At 46.9% G+C, this 19,026-nt stretch overlaps 1 protein-coding gene and 1 pseudogene across 1 annotated transcript in view; both read left to right on the top strand.

The window, feature by feature from the left end:
- RASGEF1C (RasGEF domain family member 1C) overlaps window positions 1–3,271 on the top strand; it is a 183,203-nt gene extending 179,932 nt beyond the window's left edge. The window contains exons 16-17 of the transcript XR_010112159.1: window positions 2,763–2,982; window positions 3,090–3,271. The gene's annotated coding sequence lies outside the window, so the exon portion shown is untranslated. The remainder of the gene's footprint in view (window positions 1–2,762; window positions 2,983–3,089) is intronic.
- Window positions 3,272–3,401: 130 nt separating this feature from the next.
- On the top strand, window positions 3,402–18,797 carry LOC100976479 (histone PARylation factor 1-like; annotated as a pseudogene).
- The last annotated feature ends 229 nt before the right edge of the window (window positions 18,798–19,026 follow it).

The raw sequence follows: 19,026 nt of genomic DNA, 5'->3' as shown, positions 1-19,026 counted from the left end.
CCGAGTTCTGTGAGCCACTCTCGCAAATTAATTGAACGCAAGGAGGGCGTCATGGGAACCCCAACTTGAAGCCGGTCCGTCAGAAGTTCCTGAGGCCCTGACTTGTGAGTGGCATCAGAAGTGGAGGCAGTGTTGGGAATTGAGCCCCGCCCTGTGGGCTCTGACGCTTTCTCTAGGTAGATAGTGTCGGGGCGGTCTTGGGAATTGACCCCATCCTGTGGGCTCTGACGCTCTCTCTAGGTAGATAGTGTCAGAACAGAATTGAAGGGCACCAGCTGGACCTGATTGCCTTCTTGCTGGTGCGGGGAAAAACCCCAGACATTTGGTCACAGAAGCCTCCTGTGTTGATTTGTGTGACAGCTGAGGGAACACAGTCGAGTTCTTCCACATTCAGTAGCATACTCATACAATGGAATATTATTCAGCCATTAAAAGGAATGAAGTTCTGACACATCCTCCAACATGGATGAACCTAAAAGCACTGTGCTGAGGGAAAGAAGCCAGACCCAGAAGGTTACACACTGTATGATTCCATTTACAGGAAATATCTAGAACAGGTAACTCCACAGAGACGGTGATTGCCAGGGATTGGGGTAGTGGGGTGGTGATGAGTGACTGCTACTGGTATGAGGCTCCTTTCTGGGGGGTACATATAATGGAATTCAATAGTGGTGATGGTTTTACAACCTCGTGAACATAGTCAAAACCACTGATTGTACACTGAGATGATGAATTTTACATTATGTGAATTATATCTCCATTTAAAGAAAAAGGGGCTGGGCGTGGTGGCTCACACCTGCAATCCCAGCACTTGCGGAGGCTGAGGTGGGAAGATCGCTGGAGCCCAGGAGGCCAAGGCTGCAGGGACTCTGATGGCACTACCGCACTCTGGCATGGGTAACAGAGTGAGCCCCTGTCTCTAAAGTAATTAATTAATTTAATTTAAAAAGAAAGAAAGGGAAGCAGAGTGATAAATAAGTGCTGGGAGGTGAGGTATTAGGGAGACCAGGACAGCCTCTCTGAAGTAGAAACAGTTGATGGGACCTCAGTGACAAGAAGGAGCCAGCTGGGGATTAAGCTGGGGGGAGAACATTCTGTGCAAAGGCAGCAACACGTGCAAAGGCCCTGAGGCAGAAACAACCTCCTAGAGTCATTCATTCACTCTGCCAATCGTTCTTCAAGCCTAGTTGGAGCTAGGCACTGTTCCCTGGGGATATAGCAGAGAGCAAAATGTCCCAGAATATAATGTAGGTGTCTGAAGGCAGCTAAGGGCTAGGGAGGAGAGTGAAGTAGGGAGGGGAGAGAATGTGGAGTAGGAGGGGCCATGTTATATAAGGGGCCAGGGAAAGCCTGGCTGAGAAAGTGACATTTGAGCAAAGGGCAAGTGGGACGATGGGGAATGACCGCAGAGAGGAGGGACCCACAGAGACAGGACCTGAGGCCATGGCAGGACCGGGGAGCTGGACTGCGAGGATAGGGGCGGCCGCAGGAGGAGGCTGCCAGCAAACAAGTGACCTGGCTGGGTTCCTTTTCAAAGATCAAGATCGCTCTGGAGGCTGTGGGCTCCGTGCCCCCGACCCCCATGTTAGCAGAGCTGGATAGCAAACTTTATGTATCAGATGGGGCTATTCTTTAAAGAAACCCTGGCATCACACAAGTCCCAGATATGACATTGGTTGGGGCTGATCCGCTCTCGATGTCCAGATGCTCCAGGGTCCTTTAGGGGAACCTGTCCAGAGTTCCCAAATCCAGCAGCCGAAGGAGCAGTCACTGCGGCACTTTGGCAGAGACAGGGTCCAGGCCCCACCCCTAGGACTCAGGCTCAGGGATCCAGTGGGCCCAGCAGCCACTTTGGTAACATGTGTCCCCTGGTAATGCTGACCCAGGTGGTCCACAGCCCTCACACTGCGAGAATGGCAGCCCGGGCTTTGCAGGGCACGGTGTTAAAGCCACTGACCAGACAAAGGCACTAAGTGGCGGACCCAGATCCCACCCCAGGGCCCCTTCAACCTGGCCTGCATGGTAGCTGCAATTTAGTGAACTGCCAGCAAACATTTAGAATTGGGAGCTGGGACATCACAGTCTGGATTTCTGGCTTCTCTTGAAAAGCACCATCTGCTGGCTCCGGCCACGCCTCCTAACAGCAGGGAGACACCATCCCTGGGGGCTTCTCATGCACTCACGCCTCCCACCTGGGCGTGGCCTGTTGGTGTCTTCATTTGTTCAGGTTGCTATAACTGAATACCATAAACAACAGAGCTTTATTGCTTACACTTCTGGAAGCTGGGGAGGTCAAGGCGCCAGCTAAGTCAGTATCTGGTGAGGGTCCCAGCCCGGTTCATAGAAGGCACCTTCTATGTGTGTCCTCTCGTGGCTGAAGGGGCGAGGGAGCTCTCTGGGCAGGGAGGGAGGAAAGAGGGGGCCACTGGGGAACCCAGACAGGAGCAGAAGGAAGCAGAGAAAGCAAGGACTTGGCTCCTGGGAGTTCCTCTAGGCACCAACTGAGGGTCACTTCTTCCAGTGACTGCTCTACCTGGCCCTGTTCTACGTGGGGACGCTAACTCGAGGCCTTTAGCAAAAGGATGTCTTCCAGCTCTTGGCCTGGGCAGATGTCAGGGAGGATTGCCAAGGAGGTAACATCTGTGCTGAGCCTTGGCCTGAGTGGAAGGTGAGAAGGAAGAGAGCAAGGCTGTAGGGCTTGCAGGCACAGGGTGGCCGGTGCACAGAGGGAGTCACCAGACCTGTCTCTCCATCTCTCCCAGGGGCTGTTTAGGGAAGGCCGCCTGCCACAGAAGCAAGTTCTGCATGACTCCAGCAGAAAGGGGATTTCCTGGAAGGACATCGAGCACCTCACAAAGTCGAGAGGAAGGTGGAGAACCAGGCTCAGGCAGGAACCAAGGCCCAAGGACAGCCCAGGGCCTCCCGGGAAACGACCTACCTGGTGCAGAGCTCTGCAACACACACTCGCCATCGTGCCCCGGGGTACTCCATGACTCCACTGCCCCATGAAGCCCTCGGGAGGGCAACCCCCAGGCTGTGTGCCTGCTGACCCAGGGTGGCAGCATGTCAGGCTGTATCTTTGATTTCAGGGACCAGAGGCCAGGGCATCTGTGTGGCCACTGAAGGAAGAGGAGAAGCCTCAGGCTGAGTGCCCCTCACCCCACTCTGAGCTTAGGCTCAGAGAGGAACCCTTCCTTCCCTCCTCTTTTTCTTCCCTCCTCTTCTCCCTCTCTCCTTCCCTTCTCCAAAATTAAATACTTTTCTCTAATCATATTAATCATATATAGTTATTGGCCGGGCACGGTGGCTCAAGCCTGTAATCCCAGCACTTTGGGAGGCCGAGGTGGGCAGATCACGAGGTCAGCAGATCCAGACCATCCTGGCTAACACGGTGAAACTCCGTCTCTACTAAAATTACAAAAAAAAAGAAAAAAATTAGCCAGGCGTGGTGGCAGGCATCTGTAGTCCCAGCTACTTGGGAGGCTGAGGCAGGAGAATGGCATGAACCAAGGAGGCGGAGCTTGCAGTGAGCCAAGATCGCGCCACTACGCTCCAGCCTGGGCGACAGAGCAAGACTTTGTCTCAAAAAAAAAAAAAAAAGAGGCAGTTGGTATCATACATTTAAAGAACTAATGCCAATCCTACTCAAATTATTCCAAAAAATAGAGGAGGAGGGAAAACTTCCAAACTCAGTTCTATGAGGCCAGTATTACTCTGATACCAAAACCAGACAAAGACACATCAAAAAAAGAAAACTACAGGCCAATACCCCTGACGAACATCGCTGCAAAAATCCTCAACGAAATACTAGCAAACCAAATTCAACAACACATTGAAAAGATCAGCCGGGCGTGGTGGCTCATGCCTGTAATCCCAGCACTTTGGGAGGCTGAGGGGGCGGATCACAAGATTAGGAGATCGAGACCATCCTGGCTAACATGGTGAAACCCCGTCTCTACTAAAAATACAAAAAAGTAGCCAGGCGTGGTGGTGGGCGCCTGTAGTCCCAGCTACTCAAGAGGCTGAGGCAGGAGAATGGCGTGAACCCTGGAGGTGGAGCTTGCAGTGAGCCCGAGATCACACCACTGCCCTCCAGCCTGGGTGACATAGCGAGAATCTCAAAAAAAAAAAATTTTTTTTTTAAATTTTAAAAAATTTAAAAAAGATCATTCAAGGACCAGGCACAGTGGCTCACACCTGTAATCCCGGCACTTTGGGAGGCTGAAGCGGGCGGATTGCTTGAGCCCAGGAGTTTGAGACCAGCCTGGGCAACATGGCAAAACCTCTGTCTCTACAAAAATTTTTTCAATTAGCTGGGCAATAATCACACTGCTGCACTCAAGCATAGGTGACACAGTGAGACCTTGTCTCAAAAAAAAAAAAGACCTTGTCTTGAAAAAAAAAAAAATCTTGTGGGATTTATCCTAGGGATGCAAGGATGGTTCAACATATGCAAATCAATCCATGAGATTATTATTATTATTAACCAAATAAAGGACAACAACCATATTATCCTTTCAATTGATGCTGAAAAAGCACCTGATAAAATTCAACACCCATTCTTGATTAAAAACCCTCAAAAAACTGGATATAGAAGGAACATACTTCAACATAATAAAAGCCATATAGGATGGATGCACAGCTAGTATCATAAACAGGGAAAAATCAAAAGCCTTTCCTCTAAGATCTGGAATAGGACAAGGATGCCCACTTTCACCACTGTTATTCAACATAGTACTGGGAACCCTAGCTAGATTAATCAGACAAGAGAAAGAAAGAGAGGGCATCCAAATTGGAAAGAGAGAAGTCAAATGATCCTTGTTTGCAGATGATATGATATTATATTTGGAAAAACCTAAAGACTTCACCAAAAAGCTATTAGAATGGAATGAACAAATTTAGTAAAGTTTCAGAATATAAAATCAACATACAGAAATCAATAGCATTTCTATATGCCAACATCAAATGATCTGAAAAAGAAATCAAGAAGGTAATCTCATTTATAATAGCTACAAATAAAGTAAAATACCTACAAATAAATGTAAAAGAAGTGAAAGATCTCTACAATGAAAACTATAAGACATTGATGCAAGAAATTAAAGAGCACAAAAAATGGAAACATATTACATTTTCACAGATTAGATGAAATAATATTGTTAAAATGTCCATACTACCCAAAGCAACCTACATGTTCAGTGCAATCCCTATCAAAATACCAAGGACATTCTTCAGAGAAATAGAAAAAACAATTCTAAAATGTGTATGAAACCACAAAAGAGCCAGATAGCCAAAGCCATCTTAAGGAAAAAGAACAAAACTAGAAGAATCACATCATCTGACTTCAAATTATGCTACAGAGCTATAGTAACCAAAACAGTATGGTACTGGCATAAAAACAGGCACATACACCAATGGAACAGAATAGAGAACCCAGAAGTAAATCAATACATCTACAGAGAATTCATTTCAACAAAGGTGCCAAGAGCATACAATGGGGAAAGGACAGTCTCTTCAATAAATGGCACTGAGAAAACTGGATATCCATATACAGAAGAATGAAACTAGACCCCTATCTCTTACCATATAAAAAAATCAAATCAAAATGAATTAAAGACTTAAATCTAAGCCCTCAAATTATAAAACTACTAAAAGAAAACATTGGGAAAACTCTCCAAGAAGTTGGTCTGGGCAAAGATTTCTTGAGTAATACTCCAAAAGGACAGGCAACCAAAGCAAGAATGATCAAATGGGATTACATCAACAATCAACAAAGGAAAGAGACAACCCAGAGAATGGGAGAAAATATTTGCAAACTATCTGACCAGGGATTAATAACCAGAATATAGGAGGAGCTCAAAAAATTAAATAGGAAAAAATCTGATAATATGATTTTAAAATGGGCAAAAGATCTGAACAGACATTTCTCAGAAGACATACAAATGGCAAACAGGTATATAAAAAGATGCTAGGGCAGGGCATGGTGGCTCATGCCTATAATCCCAGCACTTTGGAAGGCCGAGGCAGATGGATCACTTGAGGTCTGGAGTTTGAGACCAGCCTGGCCAACATGGTGAAATCCCGTTTCTACTACAAATACAAAAAGTAGCTGGGCATGATGATGCACACCTGTAATCCCAGCTACTGAGGAAGCTGAGGCAGAGGAATAGCTTGAACCCAGAAGGCGGAGGTTGCAGTGAGCTGAGATTGTGCTACTGCACTCCACCCTGGGTGACCGAGCAAGACTCAAAAGAAAAATGGGCAAAGAACAAGCAAACAATTCACATACACATAAAAAAAAAAATTAGGGAGTCCTTAAATATATGAAAGAGTGCACATCCCCACTCACAATAAGATAATTGTTAATTAAAATCACACCAACATGTATTTTTGACCTATCATATTGTCAACCCACTCTGTTGTCAAGTTTGTGGATAAATAGGCACCCATATTAGTTGGCTCAGGCTGCCATAACAAAATGCTATAAACCGCATGGCTTCGACAACAAAAAAAATGATTTTCTCACAGTTATTGAGGCTGGAAAGTCTAAGATCAAAATGCCAGCTGATTTGGTTGCTGGAGAGGGCCCCTCCAGGCTTGCAGACAGCTGCCAGATTGCTGTGTGCTCCCATGGGTGCACAGACAGCAAGCTCTCTGGTGTCTCTTTTTATAAGAGCACTAATCCCATTAGACCGGGGCTCCACTCTCATTACTTCATCTAAGCCTAATTAGCTCCTAACCCTGCCTGTAAATACAATTGCTCTGGGAGTTAGAGCTTTAGCAAATAAATGTGGGAGGGACACAAACATTCAGTCCGTAACAGCTCTTGTGAAGGGCCATTGGGTTATGTCTATGAAAATTTACACTGCATTGGTCTTTGACCAAAGCATCCTGCTGCCTATTGATACAGCGATCGCTATGGGCTGAGTTGTATCTCCTCAAAATTCATATGTTGGCATCCTAGCCCCCAGTACCTCAGAATGGTACTGTATTTGGAAATAGGGCCTTTAAAGAGGAAATTAAGTTGAAACCAGGTCATTAGTGTAGGACCTAATCCAATCTGACTGGTGTCCTTCTAAGAAGAGGAGATAGAGACACAGACCCACACAGAGGGCAGACCATGTGAGGACACCAGGAAGGAACCAGGGAGAACGGCCTCAGAATGAAATCAATCTGCTGACACCTTGATCTTGGGCTTCTGGCCTCCAGAACTGTGAGAAAATTCATTTCCGTTGTTGAAGCCGGCCAGGCTGTGGTATTTGCTATGGCAGCCCCAGAAAAATCTTACAGCGGCACACATGCAACATTCCGCATGTGGTCATTGACTCGTTGCCACGTCATTCATGATAGAAAAGGGTGGTATCACTCCGAGTACACATCTACAGGGTGCTGATGACATTAACTATGATCCATCTGTCTGATGGGAGGCCATGCAGCTGTGCAGATGACCGAGGAAACACTGCGTGCTAAAAATAAAGGATGTTCACATATGACATGAAGTTCAACAAGTAAACAAACTGCAGGACAGACTATATAGTATGCTGTCTTCTCACTTGCGTTAGAACAGAGGGAATAAGAATACATCATATTTAGTTGTATTTGCATAAAAAATATAAAAAATGGAAGTTTACACAGAAGCCAGTGAAACTACTTACCTGTTTAGTGAGGAGGATTGATTTGATCTCTGAGCCATGTGAACATATGCATGTGAATGTGTCCCGTGTGGATGCTCCCCCCGTGGACAAATCCTGCATGGATGTCTCCCGTGTGATGCTCCCCCCGTGGACAAATCCTGCATGGATGTCTCCCGTGTGATGCTCCCCCCGTGGACAAATCCTGCATGGATGTCTCCCGTGTGGATGTACCGCGTGAATATATCCCACGTGGATGCAACCCATGTGGATGTTATCCCCTGTGAATACATCCGTGTCACTGTATCCCGCGTGAAAGTATCCATGTGCATGCCTCCCGTATGAACATATCTCGTGTGGCAGCGTCCGTGTGCATGTGCCATGTGGCTGTATCCCGTGCATGCGTCACGTGTGGGTGTTTCCCAAGCGAATGTTTCTGCATGGACGTGGCCCGCGTGGATGTGTCCCACCTGAAGGTACCACACGTGCGTGTGCTGTCTGGCAGTCATTAGTGCTGCTCACTGAAATGGCTGGTTTTCCTCCTCCTAGACTCGTGGTCAGATTGCATTTCTGCGTCCCGGAAGTCAGAAGCAGTCATGTGACTTGCCTAAGTCCATGAAGTGTGAGCAGAAGTGACAGATGCCATGTTCTTTCTCCTGCCCCAGAGATCAGCAATGTTCGGGCACTGGAGGCTCCGTCGGCCGGGATCCTCAAGGGAAATTACATGGAGCAAAGCTGCCGACAACCGGGAACAGACACGCAGTATGAGTGAGGCTGAAGCCACAGAGACCCTGGCATTGTTACCACAGCACAACCAAACTTACCCTGACTGACACAGTTATTTATTTAAAAAAATAAGATTTGAATTAGGCCAGGTGTGGTGGCTCACACCTGTAATCCTAGCACTTTGGGAGGCCAAGGCAGGCAGATCCCCTGACATCAGGAGTTCAAGACCAGCTTAGCCAACATGGTGAAACTCCATTGCTACTAAAAATACAAAAATTAGCCAGGCGTGGTGGCGCGTACCTATAATCCAAGCTACTCAGGAGGTTGAGGCAGGACAATCACTTGAACCTGGGAGGCAGAGGCTGCAGTGAGCCAAGATCATGCCACTGCACTCCAGCCTGGGCGACAGAGCGGGACTCCATCTCAAAAAATAATAATAATAGTAAGATTCGAATTAAAAATAAAAACACAGGTATCAGTCTGTATACAGCCAGGGGAGAGAAACCACAGAGCAGGGGGTCACCTCGTTTTGTTGGACTTTGCTTTATTGCTCTTCATAGATACTGCGTTTTTCCAAGTTGAAGGTTCGTGGTTACCTTGCAGTGAACAAGTCCATCAGGGCCATTTTTCCAACAGCACGTGCTCACTTCCTGTCTCTGCCACATTTTGCTAATTCTCCCAATATTTCCCAGTTTTTCCTTATTATTATATCTGTCATGGTGATCTGTGATCAGTGATCGTTCGTGTGACTATTGCCCTGGTTTTGGGCACCAGGAACCGTGCCCATGTAAGACAGTGAACTTAATCCATATGGGTGCATTGTGACTGCTCCACCCACCAGCCATTTCCCATGTCTCTCCCTCTCCTCCAGCCTCCCTATTCTCTGAAACACAACAATATTGAAATTAGGCCAGTTAATAACCCTACAATGGCCTCTAGGTGTTCAAGTGAAAGGAAGGTCACACATCTGCCACTTTAAATCAAAAGCTAGAAATGATTAACCTAGTGAGGAAGGCTGCTGAAAGCCTTCTTTGATCTTAAAAGGTTGTTTTTTTCCTTCCAATTTGGAGAGAACTTAAAACATTTCCATGAGCCCCTAGAAGCACTCTGGGCCCCAGGCACTGTTTCTACTGCACCTGTAGACAAGTCAGCATGGCCTGGTGGGCAGGGTTAGGATGACTTGCTTGGCCAGGCTGCGGCCACCTGCTCACCTGGAGCCTAAGGATGTGAGGTTCACCCAACCACGTGAGCCAAGAGCGGGAGAGAGGGGTCCACAAGAAAAACCCAGGGTCTTTCTCCAAAGAAGACAGGATGTAGAAAGGTCCCACGCAGGCAAACCACAGATGACCCCAGGCCCGACGCAGCTGAGGCTGAAGTTGCAGCCCTCAGCGGGTCACCCCCTTCTCAGATCTATACTTTCTGGGGCCAGGCCTGAAGCTAAGCCACGTGGGGCTGAGAGAACTGGGAGCAGGGGGAAGATGCGGGGGAAGGGCAGGCGGAGCACTCACCCCTAGGACCTCTTTCCCTGGAGAGGCAGCGGTTTGAGAATAAAACCCAGAGGCCTTTCTGACAATGGTGGCTGACAGAAGACCTGGCTGAAGTCATTCATTCTTTCTTTCAGTCAACTTTCATTAAGTGTTAAAACTTTTGGTCTTACTTAATGGTACAAAAAAGGCCTGTGGACCACACAGTGCTTTGACACAGAGAGGACGAAGACACACCACGGTGCAGTGCGTGTAGAGTCTCCTTCAACTTCGAATTTGATGCCTTAACACTATGCGTCCCTCACCCTTCCCTTTTAACTAATAGTTGTCATATGTGTTATATCTCTATACATGGCAGACTCCATCAAACAATGTTATCATTTTCTCCTTTAACAGCCATTTGTATCTTTAAAGAATTTAAGAGGAGAGAAATAGTCTGGTATATTTACCTAGACATGTAGCATCTCTGCTGTTCTTTCAATTCTGAAGTCCCAAGTTTTCCTGTGGTATCCTTGTCCTTCAACCTGAAGAACTTCCTTTAACATTCCTTTTCTTTCTTTCTTTTTTTTATTTTAGAGATGAGGTCTTGCTCCGTCAGCCAGGCTGGAATACAGTGGCGTGATCATGGATCACTGCTGCCTCAAACTCCTGGGCTCAAGTGATCCTCTCGCCTCTGGGGCAGCTGGGATTACAGAGGTGCACCACCATGCCAGCTAATGGTTTTTATTTTTATTAATTAATTAATTTATTTATTGAAACAGGATCTCACTCTGTTACCCAGGCTGGAGTGCAGTGGTACAATTATGGCTCACTGCAGCCTCCATCTCCTGGGCTCCGCCTCCTGGGAAGCTGGGACTATAGGCACACGCCACCACAGCATGTGCTCACTTCCTGTCTCCGTCACATTTTGCTAATTCTCCCAATATTTCATTTTTTAAATTTTTTGTAGAGATGGGGTCTTTCCATGTTGCTCTGAGTGGCCTTGAACTCTTGGGCTCCAGCGATCCTCCCGCCTCAATAACATTTCTTTTATAGCAGGTCTGCTGGCCACAAATCCCCTAGTTTTCCTTAATCTGAGAACATTCCTGAAGGAAATGTCCATGGGAGATAGGATTCTGGGTGCTGTAGAGTGAATGTTTGTGACCCCTGAAAATTTATATGTTGGAACCTCAGCCATATTGTGATGGTATTGAGATGTGGGACCTTTGGCGGGGGTGCTAGGATCATGAAATCAGAGCCCTCCTGACTGGGATTAACATTCTTTTTTTTTTTTTTTTTTTTTTTTTGAGATGGAGTCTCACTCTGTCGCCCAGGCTGGAGAGCACTGGCGTGGTCTCAGCTCACTGCAAGCTCCACCTTCCGGGTTCACGCCATTCTCCTGCCTCAGCCTCCCGAGTAGCTGGGACTACAGGCGCCCGCCACCACACCTGGCTAATTTTTTGTATTTTTAGTAGAGACGGGGTTTCACCGTGTTAGCCAGGATGGTCTCGATCTCCTGACCTGGTGATCCACCTGCCTCGGCCTCCCAAAGTGCTGGGATTACAGGCGTGAGCCACCACACCCGGCCAGGATTAGCATTCTTATAAAAGAGGCCCCAGAGAGCTCCCTTGTCCCTCCCACCATGTGAGGACACAGTGAGAAGCAGCTGTCTATGATGCAGAAAAGGGGCCCTCACTAGACGGTGAATCTGCCCATGCAGTGATCTGGGACTTCCCAGCCTCCAGAACTGTGAGATTCTCTGTCTGCTGTTTATATGTCACTCAGCCATCACATTCTGTCATAACAGCCCAAATGGACTAAGACACTGGGTTAACAATTATTTCCCTTTGGCACTGTAACGATGTTGCTCCCTGGTCTTCTGGCCTCCGGGGTTTCTGGGGAGCAACCCACAGTCTGCTATTCTCCTGTAGGCCATGTGTCACTCTTCTCTGGCTTCCTTCGAGATTTACTCTTCGTCTTTAGTTTACATCGGCATGATTAAGATGTGTTTGAGTGTGGTTTTCTTTGAGTTTATCCTTTTTGAGATTTGCTGAGCTTCTTGAATCTGTATAAATATTTATTAAGCTCGGGAAATTTTCAGCCATTATTTTTTCAATATATTGTTTTCTGCCCAATCACCTTGTCTTCTCTTTCTGAGTCTCCAATAACACAAATCGTAAACCTTTTCACGTTGCCCCATGGTCCCTGAGGCTCTTTTTTTTCTCACTGTTTGTTTCTATTGTTCAAATTGGATTGTTTCTATTACTCTACCCTCAAGTCCACTCTTTCCTCTGTCATCTCCATTCAGTTACATATCTCATCCACTGGACTTTTGATTTCAGATACTGTATTTTCCAGCTCTAAAATTTCCATTTGGTTGTTTCTATTTGTGTGCTGAGAGCATTTACTCTTTCATGTTTTTTTCTAGGAATGTTTGCCTTTACCTCTTGGAGCACAGTTCTTTTTTTTTTTTTTTTTTCCACTCTTGTTGCCCAGGCTGGAGTGCAATGGTGTGATCTCGGCTCACTGCAACCTCCGCCTCCCGGATTCAAGTGATTCTCCTGCTTCAGCCTCCTGAGTAGCTAGGATTACAGGCGTGTGCTACCACACCCGGCTAACTTTTGTGTTTTTAGTAGAGACAGGATTTCACCACGTTGGCCAGGCTGGTCTCGAACTCCTGACCTCAGGTGATCCACCCATCTCGGCCTCCCAAACTGCTGAGACTACAGGGGTGAGACACCGTGCCTGACCTTCATGTTTTTTTTCTTCTAGGAATATTTGCCTTTACCTCTTGGAGCACAGTTCTAAGAGCCACTGCAATGTCTGGGTTATCTGGAGGCCAGCATCTCTTGCTGGTTAACTTTTATCTTGAGAATTGGTCACATTTTTTTGGTTATTTGAACTTCAATTAATTTTGGATTGCATCCTGGACATATCAAATATCACGCGTGAGACCCTGGGCATTTGTTAAAATTCTCTGGACAGTGACATTTTACTGTGGTGGCTTTAGCAAGCCATCGATCCTGACTAGGTTCAGATCATACATGCTGCCTCACCTTCTACTTGGGGTAGATGCAATGCCACCTTCGTTTTCAAAGGCTTTGCTTGGTGGAATGTAAGGTGGCACAGCTGCCCTGGAGTTAATTGCGACAGTTTCTTGTGATGCTAAACATGAATTAGCATGTGACCCTGCAATGACCCTCTTGGGCATCTGTCTCAGAGGCATGAAAACTCATGTTTACATAGAAACATGTACACAAATCTTCATAGTCGCTTTGTTTACCATAGCCCAAAACTGGAAACAATCCAAATATCCCTCATGGGGGGAATGGTTAAAAGAAATCTGAAACATCCATGCAATGGAATGTTCCTCAGAAATAAAAAGGAACAAGCTACTAATACATGCAGCAACTTGGATGGATCTTGCAGACGTTACGCTTTGTGAGAAAAGCTAATCTTAGAAGCTAACATACTGTATGATTCCATTTACATAACTTCTCAAAATGAAAAAGCTACAGGAATAGAGAACAGATTAGCACTTGCCAAAGCACAGGGAAGGGCACGGAAGTGGGTAAACTGTACAGGGGTAGCACAGGGAGTTTGTAGTGACAGGAGTGGTTCAGGGTCTTGATTGTGGTGGTTACACAAATCTACACAAACATTGCATAGCACTGTACACACACACACACACGCTTGTAAAAACTGGTGAACTCTGAATAAGGTCTGTAGTCTAGTTAATAGTATTGTGCCAATGTCAACTTCCTGGTTTTGGTATCATACTACAATGTCTTATATGATTATATAAGATATCCCCATTGGGGTTGACAATGGAGGAAGAAAATGGCAAAAAAAAAAAAAAAAAAAAAAGATATTCCCATTGGGGGAAGCTGGGTGAAGAGTACACAGGATTTTCAGCACTATTTTTGCAACTTCCTATGAATCTATAGTTATTTAAAAGTGAAAAACTTTTTTTTTTTTTTTTTTTGAGACAGAGTCTCGCTCTGTTGCCCAGGCTGGAACGCAATGGTGCGATCTTGGCTCACTGTATTCTCCACCTTCAAGCGATTCTCCTGCCTCAGCCTCCAGAGTAGCTGAGATTACAGGTGCATGCCACCACGCTCAGGTAATTTTTGTATTTTTAGTAGAGATGGGGTTTCACCATGCTGCAAGCTGGTCTCGAACTCTTGATCTTAGGTGATCTGCCCACCTTGGCCTCCCAAAGTGTTGGGATTACAGGCATGAGCCACCGCGCCTGGCTGTGAAAAACTTAAAAAGACTTTGCTATGCTGCTCTGGGTCTACGCTGTGCAACTTGCAGGCAAGCCTGGGATTTGCATTCATTCATCCACAGAGTTAGGGACCCCTTCTCAGCCCTCTCCTCTCGGGGTTGACCTCACACTCAGTGGCTTCTGTGGGATTCCTCTCAGAGTTTTGTGTGCTCGTGCTGCTGGCACCATAGTGCAGCTTTGAACTTTGGCTGCCCTCAGTAGAAGCAAGAGAGAAAAAAGGGAAAAGAAACGAGCCCAAGGACTTCCCTTCCACGCACACTGCATCTTGCAGAGGGCCCTTTCCCAGTCCTCTGGCTAGAGAAATGGTATGTTATTATAAAATATACATTTGGTCTTCATCTGGGCTTCCTGGCCTACAACTCCTAAAATCCTTCAAATCTCCACAGTGGTGTCTTTCATATGCTAAAGAGATGGGTGAAGGCAGGCAGCCCCCAGGTAGCTCCGGGATGGGGCTGGTCACCAGAAAGACCAAGGCAGGACTAGAGGCCTGGGACTTTCAGCCTCACCCCCCAGCCTCCAGGGAGGGGAGAGGGGCTGAAGGTTAAGTTGGTCACCCAGGGCCAGTGATTTAACCAGCCTTGCCCATGAAATGAAGCCTCCGTATAACCTCCAGGATAGCTGAACACATGGAGGTTCCTGGAGGGCAGCGTGCCCAGGGAGGGGTAGAACCTTCGTGCCCCTTTCCCCATGCCTTGCCCAGGCATCTCTTCATCTGTATCCTTTGCAATACCCTTTATAATAAACCAGCAAATATAAGTGTGTCCCCGAGTTCTGTGAGCCACTCTCGCAAATTAATTGAACGCAAGGAGGGCGTCATGGGAAAACCCCAACTTAAAGCCGGTCCATCAGAAGTTCCTGAGGCCCTGACTTGTGAGTGGCATCAGAAGTGGAGGCAGTCTTGGGGACTGAGCCCCACCCTGTGGGCTCTGACGCTCTCTCCAAGTAGATAGCATTAGAATATAGAAGACACCCAGCTGGGGCCTAATGCAGAATCGGCTGCTTGCTTGCTGGTGTGTGGGGAGAAACCCCCAACATTTGGTCACCGAAGCCTTCTGTGTTGCTTACTGTGGCGTGGGAGCAGAGGAAAAACGGTTTGTGTTTTTTCCACTCACAGATGGTTCTCTTGATGTTTTTTCTGCCCATACATGCTGCACCGTTCTATACTGGGGCTGACCTCAGTTCAAAACTGGGAGACAAGAAAGAAAAAGCAACTGGGAAACTTGCCCTTGAATGGGTCATTCTTCAAGTTTCAGCTCTTCTCTCCTATCCATCTGCTATTGTTAACACTGCAGAGTCCTCAGCTAGTGACTTGTTGATTTTGTCCCTAGACAGCGGCATGGATGGATTGTAGTGGTCTCTTACTTCATCTTGGCGAGCTTCAGAATCCAAAATATAATATTTAACCTCCCTAATTACGACTAATGTTAATTCTCCCATTTATTTTATTTTATTTTATTTTTTATTTTTTTGAGATGGAGTCTCGCTGTGTTGCTCAGGCTGGAGTGCAGTGGTGCAATTTCGGCTCACTGCAACCTCCGCCTCCTGGATTCACAGGATTCTTCTGCCTCAGCCTCCCGAGTAGCTGGGATTACAGGTGCCCACCACCATGCCCGGGTAATTATTTTTTTGTATTTTTTAGTAGAGACAGGGTTTCACTATGCTGGTCAGGCTGGTCTCAAACTCCTGACCTTGGGTGATCCGCCCACCTCAGCCTCCCAAAGTGCTGGGATTACAGGCATGAGCCACTGCGCCTGGCGGATTCTCCCATTTTAAGGATTAAAAAGTTGAGGTTTAAAGAGGTATAGTCATCTGCCCAACCTGTATAGCCAACGCTAAGGTTTATTTAAAATTAACTGATGAAACCTGTGTGGGGTGGAGTCAGAAAGCAGGAGAGGGCAAAAGAAAACAGGTGATGGAAGAACAGAGTGGTAGGGGAGGAAGAGGGTGAAACGGGAGAGAAAAGGAAGAGAAGGCCAGGCACAGTGGCTTACACTTGTAACCTGAATGCTTTGGGAGGCTGAGGTGGGAGGATCACTTGAGGCCAGGAGTTCCAGGCCAGCCTGGGCAGCACAGCAAGACCGTGTCTCAACAACAACGAAAAAGCATCCAGGCATGGTGGGGCGTGGCTGTAGCCTTAGCTACTCAGAAGGCTGGGTCAGGAGCATGGCTTGAGCCTGGGAGTTTGAGGCTGCAGTGAGCTATGATTGTGCCACTGCCCTCCAGCCTGGGCAGCAGAGCCAGATCCTGTGTAAAAAAAAAAAAAAAAAAAAAAAGGCACTGCGGCTGCAGGATGGTCGGCGGTGGCAGGAAGTGCAAGCCCAGCGGGGAGGGCCTGTGAAAAACTGGTTAATGTGGAGAAAAGTAAACTCTGTGACGCTGACGTGGCCTTCAACAAGAAGCAGAAAATCATTATAAGCTCTCTTCACCTGAAGATTCCGAGCGTTTCTGGAAGTTCTTTGAGGAACTTGATCCTGAAAAGCCAGCTGATCACTTTCTGCAAGCCTCGGCCTTCAGTTAGTTGGTCCTTATGTTGTCCTTGCTGGAAAACATAAAATTAAGAAAAATTCAACAGGCCTGAATGTTAGCCTTCACTGGAGATTTTACCATGATCCTCCTGAGTTCCAGACCGTCATTACTGGAGATAATAAAACTCAGTACCACATGGGGTATTTCAGGGATTCTTCTGATGAACTTCCTGCATATGTTGGTATAAATGAAGCAAAGAAAAAGTGTACAATTGTTCCAAATGGAGATAATGTATTTGTGGCAGTCAAATTATTTTTGATGAAAAAACTTAAAGAAGTAACGGATAAAAAGAAAACTAGGCTGGGTGCAGTGGCTCACGCCTGTAATCCCAGCACTTTGGGAGGCCGAGGCGGGTGGATCACCTGAGGTAGGGAGTTTGAGACCAGCCTGACCAACATGGAGAAACCCCATCTCTACTAAAAATACAAAATCAGCCGGGCGTGGTGGCGCATGCCTGTAATCCCAGCTACTCGGGAGGCTGAGGCAGGAGAATCGCTTGAACCCGGGAGGTGGAAGTTGCAGTGAGCCAAGATCGCACCATTGCACTCCAGCCTGGGCAACAACAGCGAAACTCCGCCTCAAAAAAAAAAAAAAAAAGAAAACTAATCTCTTGAAAAACATAGATAAAAAACTCGCAGAAGCAGCCAGAGAAATGGGGTCCTCACTGGAACGGACAACCACGAAGATGAAACCGATAAGAAAGTTGTGACGAAGGCCTTTCATGGTGCAGGCTTGGCTGTTCCAGCAGATAAAAATGATGTTGGGTACAGAGAGCTCCCTGAAACAGATGCTGACGTCAACAGAATTTGCAAGACAATAGTTGAGGCTGCAAGTTGAGGAGGAGAGACTGAAAGCTTTTGTTCCCATTCAGGAAACGATGTGGCAAGGGGCGTGAGTTGGGAATGGAGCTCTTTTGCTGTGGCTCACATTATTTTCATAAAGTTGCTGCTCAGCATTTACCTCTTGCATATAATCTGGTGAAGAGGAATCTGCAGAAAGTATTGAGGATCATTTGGCAAACAGAAGTAAAGAGAACATAGAGCAACTTGCTGCATGAGTGAGGTGGCTTTGTTTGGTGTACAGTATTTCAAAGGATTAGTATTAAACTTGTGATTTTTGTTTTGTTTTTAAGGAATATAAAAAATAAACATTTACTAAAAACATTTATAATTAAAGAAAAAAAAGAGAAAAGGCAAAGGAGGAGAAAATCGAGAAGGTAAGGGCATCTCTTACCCCATGGGTCAGGATGGTACCAGGCAATGCATCTCTACACACAGAGCACCCACCCAGAACCCGCTGCCTTCACACAGTCCCCTCCCCTCGTGAAGTCAGCATAAGCACACCAGGCGGTCTGCGATGTCATCTTATCTCCTGTTCCAGTCAGGGGCTCAGGCTTAAAGCAATCAGCCCTGGCATTTCCTTGTTGACTCTATTGGTCCAGAGTGGTTGGGCAGGTATCAAAATTGGCTGAAGGCCAGGTGTGGTGGCTCTTGCCTGTAATCCCAGCACTTTGGGAGGCCAAGGCAGGAGGATCTCCTGAGCCCAGGATTTGAGAGCAGCCTGGGCAACATAGAGAGTCCCCGTCTCTACCAAAGGAAAAAAAATGGCTGAAGATGAGAATTTTTTTTTCTGCCATTGAGGGAATGCTTTCTCTCTCCCCATCTAGTAGGAATGAGGAAGTGCCTTGCTCCAGTTGCGGCTGGCATTTATCTTGCAGCTGTGAGAGAAGACGGCCCTGGGGACAAAGCCTGTGAAAGGCCACGCAACCTGTCCAAAACCCTTTCTTCCTCGGATCCCCTTCTCAAGGAAGCCCATGTCAGTGAGGGTTTCTGTTACTTGCAGCCCAAGGCATCCCAATGGCCCCCAATGGGTGTCTCTTGTCCCAGCCTGGGATGCTGCTGGCATGCCCCAGGTGATGCTGGAGAGACTCCTGACTCATCCCAGGGGCAGGGCAAGCCACATCTGTCACAGGGGAACAAGTGTGCCTGTTACTGTCGCTACCCAGATCTATGTGCCTTATACCTATAAGTGCATCCCAATTTTCCTTGGGAAACCCTCCAGACACCAACCAATTCTGGCATCAACTGGGTGTCCTATGGTTCAAGCTGATTCTGACACTAACTACTCGGAGTTGACTTGACACTCCGTAGGGTTTAGTCCCATAATACTGGCCTGTCTTCAGGTGCCAAGTTACCCACACTTTGGTCTGACTTGGCTACAAAGTCAGGGGTTCCCACAACCTGCCCCACTTCAGGTTCTGTAATTTGCTAGAATGACTCACAGGACTCAGGAAGGCACCTACCTTACTCTTGCCATCATAAAGGATACAACTCAGGAACCGCCAAATGGAGGAGATGCACAGGGCGAAGGATGAGGAAAGGGGCCTGGAGCCCCC

The sequence above is a fragment of the Pan paniscus genome, chromosome 4, assembly GCF_029289425.2.
Source record: "Pan paniscus chromosome 4, NHGRI_mPanPan1-v2.0_pri, whole genome shotgun sequence".
In the NCBI taxonomy this organism is placed as follows: Eukaryota; Metazoa; Chordata; class Mammalia; order Primates; family Hominidae; genus Pan; species Pan paniscus.
Note: the sequence above shows the minus strand (reverse complement) of the source record. Positions and strands in the feature narration are given on the sequence as shown.